We start from the raw sequence: 11,870 nt of genomic DNA on the forward strand, positions 1-11,870 counted from the left end.
TATCAAAACCTCTGTAGTTTCTCTGTGTCTTAGTAGCTGTCTCCTACTTGGGCCCTTTGTTTAAAATCTGAAATGGAAAAATGCCCTGAGATTTAAAAGTCATTTTAAGTGTCAACTCACCCCCTTGCATGATTCCCTCTTCATTGGAATTTTGTCTTCTCAAGTCCTTGTTGCCTTACCAGCTGTCAATGCCTTCAAACTTTCCTAGTCATTTTTCTGGGAGCTACTGTATTATATTTGGAAGTAGAAGTCTAAAGTGTTATTTGATATTTGAGGAGGGTTTTTGTTTTATTGGACCATAATTTTATTTTATTTTTTGAAGGGTAAGAATGTAAAATGCAGCTGTAGATAATGGGAAGATTTTAAATATTTTAAAATAAAAAGAGGGAGTTCCCGTTGTGGCTCAGTGGTAATGAACCCAACTAGTATCCATGAGGATGTGGGTTCGACCCCTGGCCTCGCTCAGTGGGTTAAGGATCCGGCATTGCTGTGAGCTGTGGTGTAGATAGCAGATGCACTAGGACATGGTCTTGCTATAGCTGTGGCCAGGCTGGCAGCTGCAGCTCTGATTCAAACCCTAGCCTGGGAACTTCTTTATGCCGCTGGCGCGGACCTAAAAGGACCAAAAAAAAAAAAAAATACAGAGAGGGCATAATTCAGATTATATATTATGTGGAGTTTCTTGGCAGGCATGTAAGGAAAGGACTAGAGGTGGAAGAAGCAGAAAATGTAGAGACTGGTAATTGTTTCCCTACTTCTTGTCCCTGTTTGAGGGACCAACCACTGAGGCTCCTCTTCCTTGCTCTAGAAAAATCAGAGAAAGGTGTTCTTCCTGCAACAGTAAGAGTGACATCTGGCAGAAGTGATAAAAGGTAGTTAGTTCCAGGATGGCTTGTGCCCCTTCATCGGCCTGTGCAGACCTTGGGGAAGGAGTTTCAGACCCTGTGTAATCTTCTGTCTGGACCAAGCAAAAGAAAACAATGCAGAAGGACTCTGGCCCACTAGTGCCTTGACATTGGATTGACTTTGGTTATGCAGCACTGCCTGCTTCTGATGGGATCACTCCCTATGCAAAAGGAGGTAGTGTCCCCACCCTGACTGCTGGGCTCCTCTTTGGTAGTTTATCAGGTTTGGGGTACCTATTAGTTTTCTCAGGATCCAAGGAACATTTGGGTTTTCTTAGTTACACCTGGAACCTTGGCAGGCATTATGGGAATGAGATTCTACCACTCTGGGAAATGTCTGCCTGCAGGCTGGACTGCAGGTGCCAGTTTGCTGATGGTCACCAAACTTGGACTTAGTGTGTTGGGTAAACCCCATCCATAGTAGTCATGGCCCACCTTGGACTCCTGAAGAATTTTTACACTTCCACTCTTTTTAGTGTATTAAGATAAATAAGTACAGCATTCTCACATATTCTGACATTTAAAACAAAAAGAAAAGAATAACACTGAAAAACCACAATCCTAAAAGATACACGCACCCCCAGTGTTCACTGCAGCATAATTTGCAGTAGTCGAGACATGGAAGCACCCTAAATGTCCATTAACATATGAATGGATAAAGAAGATGTGGTACCTACATATGATGGAATATTACTGAGCCATAAAAAAGAATGAAATAATGTCATTTTCAGTAACATGGATGGACCTAGAGATTATCATACTAAGATTATCATACAGATAAAGACAAAAATCAGGAGTTCCTATCGTGGCACAGTGGTTAACGAATCCAACTAGGAACGATGAGGTTGTGGGTTCTATCCCTGCCCTTGCTCATTGGGTTAAGGACTCGGCGTTGCCGTGAGCTGTGGTGTAGGTTGCAGACGTGGCTTGGATCTGGTGTTGCTGTGGCTCTGGCGTAGGCGGGTGGCTACAGCTCTGATTTGACCCCTAGCCTGGGAACCTCCATGTGCCGCGGGAGCAGCCCTAGAAAAGGCAAAAAGACAAAAAAAAAAAAAAAAGACAAAAATCATATGATATCACTTATATGCAGAATCTAATACAAATGATACAAAATTTATTCACAAAACAGAAGCAAACTCACCGATTTCAAAATCAAACATGGTTGTCAAAGGAAAACATGGAGGGGAGGGATAAATTATCAGGTTGCGATCAGTGCTACTATATACAAAATAGATAATCCACAAGGACCCACTTTATGGCTCGGGGAAATCTACTCAGTATTTTGTAATAATGCATATAGGAAAAAAATCTAAAGAAGAATGGATATATGTATATGTATAACTTAATCATTTTGCTGTACACCTGAAACTAACATAACATTGTAAGTCAGCTATACTCCAATAAAATTAAAAAACCAGCAAAAAAAAGACCAAATATTTCAGCTTAAAAAATAGAATAAAATAAAACAATTAATCCCCCCCTCCAAAAAAACACCCCTGAACTTTGTAGAGAAAAAAAAAAAATCAGTCATTTCATTCTGGCCCTAAAGATATGGGTAGAGTATAACACAAGGACTTCTTACTCTAGTACCCTCTTAAAGTTTGATTCTTATATGTTAGCGTTATCTTTCCTTTCTGTATCTATAGGTAAATCTCCAGGGGTAAAATGTTAGATGTTACCATTGGGGCCCATGAAACCTTATGCCCTTCTCAGAGGAACAGTGTGAAAAAAATAAATCTTTCCATGAAATTTAAGGATCTCTGTTCTTTTTCTCATCTTAGAGCACAGATCTCACTTTGAAATTATGCTAAATGAAATCAGTGAAAATATAGTTTATTGTTAAAAAAAAAAAAGTAGTTCCAGGATAAAAATAAGGACTTTGAAGCCAGGTAGACCTTATTTTAAGTCCTATCTCTGCCACTAACTGACTGCATGAACCTGATAAAATCACAAACTTCCCGAACCTCATTTTTTAAATCCGCAAAATGGGAATATAATACCACAATGAATAATTTCACAGATTAAATGTAATTTTAGTATTGTGATTGAGCCAGGATTCAAACTCAAGAAATCTGGCGCTGGAGCCAAGTGCTACAACATATGGGGTCTGTGAGAATCAGAGATTATTGTTGAAATTCCCCAAGTCAGATATTTCCAAAAGACAGTGTTTTCCATTGTGCAAATTAGTTTTGAAGGCAATGGGGATCTTTTTAAGGTCATGTCCATCTTGCAGTGGTCCTGGATCTTAGTTTCAATCAGATGAGAAATTGGTGACTCGAAAACTAGACTCTTTCAAGAGATTACAGGAAAGGACTTTGTCCTGTAGACAGACAACTACAGTCGAAATTTCTGATAAAGAGTGGTCACCTTCACTAGTATGGGTTAAGGTTTCTTTTACTCAGGATTCTGTCTCTACTTGTCCCAGAACTAACTTGTACCCAGTGCCTTAAAACACGCCACAAAGGAACAAAGTAGTCTCCATCTCTTTGTCAGGACAAGTCCTTTTTCCCATCTTCCATCTCTTCCACTGTGTTCTTGGCTTCCTTGCATTTTCCCAGCCCCAGGTAAAATCTTTCTGTATGGAAATAACTTATATGTTAGGCAAGCCATCACCACAATGTCTGCTCCTCTCAACAAAAATAAGGTCCCTTGTAACCCAAGAGAAAGCTGAACTCCCAAATACTAGACCATATATTCTCTGTTCTCTGACCTCATGCCTTTTCCTCTGCAGGAATATTCTTTCCAGTACTGTCACCAGATACCTTCACAACTGTATTAACTAGCACTCTTCATTTTGAAATCAACAGAAAACTTAGAAATCTAAAGCAAAGATCTATCAGCTCCTGGAAACGAAAGGTCTTATAGTAAGGAAGGCTTCAGGTGCATCCTGATCCAGGGTTCCATGATTCATCAAGGATCCAGCACCAGTTTTCTGAAGTTTGGTTTGTTCAGCCCACCCCCCTTCAGGGTATTGACTTTGTCCTCAGATTAACTTCCCTTATAGAGGAAAAAAAAGTTACAATAGCTCTACGATGCACATCTTCATACCACACAGTCTTGAGGAAGAGCAGTCTATGTCCCAACATTCCCAGCAAAAAACGTCCTGAGACTCACTTTGATTCTACTTGTTTAGGTCGTGGAGACAGCCCTCAACAAGGATGTAGATGACTCTGATTGGCTCAGCCTGGGTCACATGCTCCATACCTGGACTTGAAGGATCCCTCAACGACTACATGGACCCCCAGTGGGAACTGAGAACTAATAGAAAGAGAGAAGAGAAGAATGTGCCCTTGGGAGGAACTAATAGAAATGCATTACGTTATAAAATCCTGACATCCAAGAGGTGGATCAAAATAAAGGAATACAAAATGGATAACCAAGGTAAAAAATCTGGTGGCAGACATTTAACACACTTAAATTTAGATCTGACCAAACAACTGTAGAATTGGGGTTTTGATTTTGTCAAAAAGACTAAAAATATTTAACCTTAGCCGGAAGAATATTAAAATATACTAACCCAAATCAGGAAATAGAGGAAGGGAAATAAGAGGAGTGAGTGTTAGTTTCATCATATTTCATAACAAGAAGTTAATCAATCCTGCCTCAAATGGAAACATGTACTTTTAGAAAGCATAATTGCTCCAAAGTATAAAAAAAATTAAAATTTTTATACTTCATTCTCATGAACTTAGAGGTACCTTTTTTGACCTGTTATACCTTACATTAAAGAAATATTTATTTCAATTCAGATTTTCCTTCCATTTCTTTTTCTCCAAGTTGAGTTCAAGTTCAGTTGAATGTTTTTTCATTTTTGAGTTGTGCATAAGATTACATTTTTATAAAATTATGTCCATCTAAACACTCATATATTCTTTTTAATTGAATAGCTGTTACATTAATGTGATTGATATATAAAGATTCACATTGAAAAGTCATGCTTTTCACCCATATCCAACACCCTCCCAATTTCTAGCCCTCAATCCATCTGTCTTTTTATTAGAGCAGACTTGTGTTTGCCAAGGGGGAAGGAGGAGAGAGTGGGGATGGACCAGGAGTTTGGGGTTGGTAGATGAAAACTATTACATTTAGAATAGATGAGCAGTGGGGTGCTACTGTACAGCACAAGGAACTATGTACAATCTCTTGGGTTAGAACATGATGGATGATAGTATGAAAAAAAAGAATACACACACACACATATATGTGACTGGGTCACTTTGCTGAAATTGAAAGAACATTGTAAATCAACTATACTTTAATAAATTTTTTTTTAAAAATCAAAAAAAGAAAAAATAATAATCAACTTGCAAAGATGTCCACCAAATATGTACAACTGTTATTTTTAGAGGTGGAATTTGAGATATTTTTTAACCTACTATTTTTAACTTACTATTTTTCTATATTCCTTTTTTCAAATTATGATTTGACGTAATTTTTGTTATATTAAAATTGCATAAAATTTATAGTATATAAATTATATAAAATTTATAATATATAAAATTATATATTAAAAGTGAAAGCAGTTCCTCTCCTTCAGTGGCCAATTAAGTCCCACTCTTTTGTCAAGACTTTGCTTGTTGTCAGGACCAGAAATGACCTCTTGCTTCTCCATCATCTGTATCCCTTACTCTGCAGCACTCGCACACCATACACATACTCACTGAGACAGGTGCTATTTGTGGACACGTAATGCATTCCTGCTGCAGGAGTCCCCTGGGGGTCCCATCTGTGGTTCCATCATTAGCATTATGGGGATCAATCAGCCTCAAGAGAAGGTAATATCTGTCATGAGTTTTGAATTTCAAATTACACTCAGTGCCCCAAATATCTGGGTTTTTTTGGGGGGAGGGGGCAAAATTCGACTTCCTGTATCTAAGAAAGCTTCCTCGAAGAAAGAAGGGACTTCACTCCGCTGTTCAAACCTCAGGTGGTGCTTCCTTTAGCAGCTTCAGAATTCATGTGATAGAATGTCATTGCTTGGGAGCTGGGTGCAAGTCCTAATTCTGCTACTTGGGCAATCTGTTTAATCATTCTGAGCCTCCATTTCCTCATCCCAAGGGAAAAATGGTTACAATGATATTTTCCTACCTCATAGAATTCGCTGAGATTATACAAGTGCCTGGTACTCTGTCTGACAGAGTAAGCACTGCATAAATACCAGTCGTCACTGTTCCCCATGAGCCATATCCTCAGGTGGAGACGCAGTTCTTAGATGCTGAAGAGCAGCTTCCCCTGGAACTGGCTACATACATCCAAGGATCCAGGCTCTGCTGCTCCCCTCCCACCTCCACAGTCTTAGAAAACCACCAGAGACAATTCCATGTTCACCTTAGTTCACCAGCCCATCCCAGGGCAGAATCATAAACACTTAAATAAATTTTGGACTACATTCAAACTTACTTTCATAAATTCCTGGAACTTTCTATTTGGAACAACCTCAGAGATGATCTAGTCCAACCTGTTGATTTACAAATGAAGAAAGCAAAGCAAGAGAGTTTAAGAAACTTGCCTAAGGGCCCATGGCTAGTTAGTGATGGAGTCATGACTGGAACCCCGGTCCCACCTTCCTGCATTTTCCTATCATTGATCACACTGCCATGTAATACCCTGGTTATTTGGCTGTCTTCCCCAGAAAGTATGAGCTCCAACTGAGAATGCCTGCTTGTTCATAAGAAAGGTAAGGTCTAAAGAGGTTAAGTCACTTGCCCAAGGTCACGTCACCCAGCTTGAAAGTAAGGACATGAAATTTGAAATTTAGATTGTTCCAACTCAAAAGCCTGGGCTTTTTGTTCTGTTAAGGTGTTTTCCAGATATCTCCCTCCTAAAGAGAGAATGGATGTTAGTGGTGGATGCAGTACAGTGGACTAGTGTTAAGAGTCGAGTGGGCTCTTAGACTAACCTGCTGTGTGAACTTAGACTAGCCGTTTGGCCTTGCCTCTTAGTCTGTCTCGTGTAGCAAGACTGTAACAAGGTGCAGTGCATGGCACCTTGGCTGTGATCCATATGCAGCTGAAATTTGTTGAATGCGTGAATCCCTTTTTCCCCAGTACCACGCAGCCACGGTCTTTACTTCTTGTTTTCCCCCTCACAGAGCACCTCCGCGGAGAGTCAGAGAGTCCATCCGGGCGCGGAATCCTGTGTCTTCTCATTCAGGTGAGGCGTGTCCTTAGGTCAAACTGGAGAGATCACCTCTGTTTTCACAGATTGGGCAGGGATCACCGACTCAAGCCGTGTGAATACACTGTTTGTTTTCCTTCTTCTCTTTCTGTTTGCCATTGGAAAAGTCCATTAGTGCTGAATGACATGACTAAATAGTCAAGGGGAGAACAGTTGATGTGTTAATAACTCTTAGGTAAATACCTTTTGTTATTGTCACCATTGAGGCTTTCAGAGAGATGGCACCATTCCTGGCCCCAGACAGTTGCCTTGTCAGCTCTCTGTCTTTCAGCAACCTGGAAAGGCAGGTTTGGAGAGGGAAGGAGTCTGAAAGGGACTGGTGAGCAAGAGGAAGGAAAGATACGGGAAAGAAACAGGGACTCTGAAAGAGACACGGAGAGGAAGCGAGACGAGGGTAGGCACACATACGTATCCCGTGTGTGCACGCGCACATGCACACACACAGGGAAACTGAGGAGAGATGTCAGAGCGGGATGATTAATGGGATCCTTCATCAGATCTCATACTCTCTTGTGCTCCTCCCTTAGCAGTGCTAGGGACCTCTGTATTCATCGTATCTTAGCAGCTCTTACTTGGTCCCTCTAGTTCCACATCTATTATTCTACCACCATTTAGGATGTGCAATTTTTCCTACCAGAACCGGTTGGGACCCAGATGGTATTGGCTGGATTTGAAGAATCAGTGTAAGAAGGTTACACAGCATTACATGGAGGACAGGAGAAAAAGGAGCTTCCTTGAGGATGTCTCCATATTGGGGAAGGAAGACCCCTGTGATCATAAGGAACCCATGGCCAAGAAAGCTCACACTTGGGTGAAAGGATTCATGAATGGGAAAACTGGCACATTGGCAAACTGGCTTCCCCTTAGTTAAGAGCCTGGATGACCTTGGTTGTGTGCATTAAGCTCTCTGCATTTTTGTGATGGCAGTTTGCACCAAATGATCTTCCATTTCTAAGCATCTCTGGGACCAGGATTTTTAAGGTGGATCAGATACCAAATCCTCTTTGCATCTTAGTCCCTGGCTAGGGATGGTCAGGAATGACTTTAACACAAAGTAAAGTGGCTTAAAGACACCCATGCTGGTTAGATATCATTGTGTTCCCACGATAGACACCCAAAATATCTCTCTTGGAATTGTCACAAATTTAGTGACAACTTATAATTCCTTTACTTAATTTAGTGCCTAATTCTTTTCATAGCACTTTCCAAGAAATACAGTAGAACATCATGACCAAGATCCCAACTCCAAACTCAGCCAGGAAGAGGCTCAAGTCTCAGCTAGCCATATACCAGCAGGGTGAACTTAAGACTCTATGAGCCTTGGTTTCCTCATCTACAAGATGGAAATAACAGTAGAACCTGTCACATGAGTGAGGTTTTAAATAAAAAAAAAAATGAAAGTAAAGTGTTTAGCACAGTACCTGTGTGTATAAAGCCTCCATAAATTATGGAATGATCAAATAGTGGAATCTGTCCACTCCATTCCCACAATACCACTGGGAAGTGGTGTATTGCAATTTAAAGGAGAAAGAAACTAAAGAATGGAGAAGTTAAACAGCATGTCCACAGTCTCAAGGCAGTTAGTTGAAGCCAGCACCAGAAAGCAAACAGACTGTCCCTCCCTCATATCATCACGAAGTCTCTGAACTGAGCTTTTAAGAGGCTGAGCAAATGTACAGGGAGAAGCACAACATGTTATTAGAAGGATGGGAAGAGTAAGAACTGAAGAATGAGGACTCAGGAAAGCAGGAGAAGAAAACTGTTGCAGAAAAGAAGAAAATGGATCTTTCCCAAAGTAGAGAGGGAGATCAGCAGTGTCCAAAGTCATGAAGTCAAAAGGGCTTGAAATTTGAAAACAAAAAAATTCTCCCTCTAGTCAACAACTATTTATAGAGTCATATACGTATGGTAGGCACACCCTAACTCCAGGAATATGTTGGTGAACATGGCGGGCAAGGTCCCTGCTAGAGCTTACATCCTAGCAGGGAAAATCAATACTATAAAAATAACCTAGTACATTAAAAGTAAAATTTCAAGTAGAGCAAGTTCTGAAAAGAAGATAAAATGAGGAGAATATAATCGGAAGTGATGGGGAAGGTGGATGAGCAGCTGAAGCTCATGTGATTCACAAAGATGACTTTAAGAACCTGCGAGACTGGAAGAAGCCAACCACTTGACCATCACAAGTGTATTTTAGGCAAAGGGAATAGCTGAAGCCAAGTTCCTGAGGCAGGGATGAGTTTGACTGTAACCTTCAATAGGGCATTTTCAGTGACCTGATATGGACAGAGGTCAGATCATGACACTAAGGAAAGAGAACACAACTATAAGAAAACAGAGAGCCTATGGACAAACTACTCACTCAAAAAGTTGGTCTTGAAAAGAAGGAAGAAAATGATATTGGTGGCATTTATGGCTAACAGTGGGCCGTCATTCCTATTTAGGGATCTTTCATTTCCCTTCCCATTTCTGTGATTTCCCCTCTATGCCAGTATTCTCAACGAGAAAGCCACATGCTTGGAATATTCATATTAATGACTGTAGGGTATTTGTGGGGTTTGAAGATAAGAATAATCAAATCCTCCCACTCCAAGTCTCCACTGAGAGCATGGAACTTGTTTGCACTTATACTGTCACCATTCCAGCAGAGACATTTGCTTTGGACCTGTATTTATTTATTTATTCCCTACAATTCAGAGTCACCTTTGGTTTCTGAGGCTCATTGGATCTTATTTCACTGTTGGTTGGTTTTGTTCACTACCCATTCCACCCTTACCCCAACCTCCCAGGTCAGATTCAAGAGCAGTGCTGTCCAATAGAATTTTCTTTGATTATAGAAATGCCCTCTATCTGCATGTCCAATACAGGAGCCATTAGCCATATGTGGTTCTGCAGCATTTGGAAAGGGTGTAGTACAATGAAGGAACCGTATTTTCCTGTCCATAATTTTAACTAATTTAAACTTAAATAGCCATCTGTGGCTAGTACCTATACTTTTGGATAGTTCTAAAGAGTTAAAATTCAGGCGCATTCATAGTTCCCAAAGAAGAGGCGCTCTTGGAGTTCTTGGTGATTACTGAGAAACGCATCAATGCAAATAAATAATGCTGAGGGCAACGAGGGAATTTATTTCAGTGAAAGGTGGAAATATATACAAAGTTGGCCAAGTTTGATGTGCATGAATATTATCAGCATACTAACTTGGCCCAAACGTGAAAATACTGCTGCTTGTAAAACAGAGAGGTAATCCTGAAGAGCGTTTCCCTTAGTATGTTCTAAAGGATGTTCTTTATGCTAATTTCATAAAGTCTTCTTTGATGCACAAGGTCCATTGTCAAGGTCCCTCTCTTATAGAGTCACATTGCACATCATCACAGTAAAGGCTCTGGGAAGTCCTACAGTAAATAAGTCTATAATACACTGTTTGACTCAGTATTATTTCTCTAAGGCATATAACCATGAAACTCTGTGTGTGTGCATGTGTGTGTGTGTAAAACATTAGCATTCTGACACACTAGAGAAATATTAGGGTTAAGAGTAGGGACTGTGGGAAAAAGAGAGCTGGATAAACAGTTCCATTTCTACCCACTTACTACTAGCTGTGCGACCTTGAGAAAATCATTGAACCTTTCTGACCTTCATTTCCATCATCTGAAAATTGGAGATAATAACTATATATAGCAGGCTGGCCTGAGGATTAAATGTAATAGTGTGTACAAAGAACATATCACTCTCCCTGGGATCAAGTGGGTCGTCCTCAAATGGTTAGCAATTATTGTTTTTATTATGACTTATGAATTGAAATGACCAAAGAACTGAGACTTTCTGGGCCCCAGGAGAAATGTGCTATGAACCAGTAGAGTTCTCTTCGTGCCTTGAAATATTTTGATGTGCTGCTTTAGAAACCTGGATGGGAAAGTGATCTCTGGGGCCTCTCTGTTCATTCTTCACTAAGAGTGTACACTCAGCATTGAGTGCTGCCCGGGAATTCGTTCTCAGCCCAGAGGGGCACTTTGACACCAGAAGTTGGAGCACGTCACTTCTCTGTGACTCTCCATCTCACTCAGAAGAAAAACTGGAGGCTTCACCATGGCCTCCACATTCTGTGGGACCCAGAGACTCTCATATTATTTCCTACTATTGCTGAGTAGTGTATTATTTCCTACTATTGCTGAGTCCCACTATTGCTGAGTCTGATTCTCTTTTGCTCTAGAATCTGACCTGGGAGGTTGGGGTAAGGGTGGAATGGGTAGTGAACAAAACTAACCAACAGTGAAATAAGATCCGATGAGCCTCGGAAACCAGACTTCCCTGCTGTTCCCTGGATGTGTCAGGAACATGTGTCAGGAAGCTCAGGAACTTTGCACATGCTGGTTCCCCAGTTATCTGCACAGCTTCTTTCCTTACATCCTTTGTAACCCTGCCTAAACTCACAATCACCCCTACCTACTCCAGCACACTCGACTCTTCTTCCTTGCTCAACATTTCTTGACCACATAATCTGATAGGCTACATTTGATTTCTAGGTTTGTTAGTATTTTGTTTCTTGTCTGTTTCCACCCAACAAGACATAAACTTCAGGAGAGCAGAGTTTTTGGTCTCTTTCATTCTCTGCCATAACTCCGTGCCTAGCATAGTGCCTGGCACATGGCAGAAGATGCTCAATAAGTGCCTGTTGAGGAAATAAGTATAAACAGGAAGTGCATGTGCTATGTTGCTGTGGACTAAGTGTATTTCCTCTAAGCTTGGTTTTGGATGGCTTGTGGCAGCATGAAACACACAATTATA

At 40.6% G+C, this 11,870-nt stretch overlaps 1 pseudogene; it reads left to right on the forward strand.

The window, feature by feature from the left end:
- LOC100525908 lies at nucleotides 605-1,483 on the forward strand (annotated as a pseudogene).

Source organism: Sus scrofa, chromosome 2, assembly GCF_000003025.6.
Source record: "Sus scrofa isolate TJ Tabasco breed Duroc chromosome 2, Sscrofa11.1, whole genome shotgun sequence".
In the NCBI taxonomy this organism is placed as follows: domain Eukaryota; kingdom Metazoa; phylum Chordata; class Mammalia; order Artiodactyla; family Suidae; genus Sus; species Sus scrofa.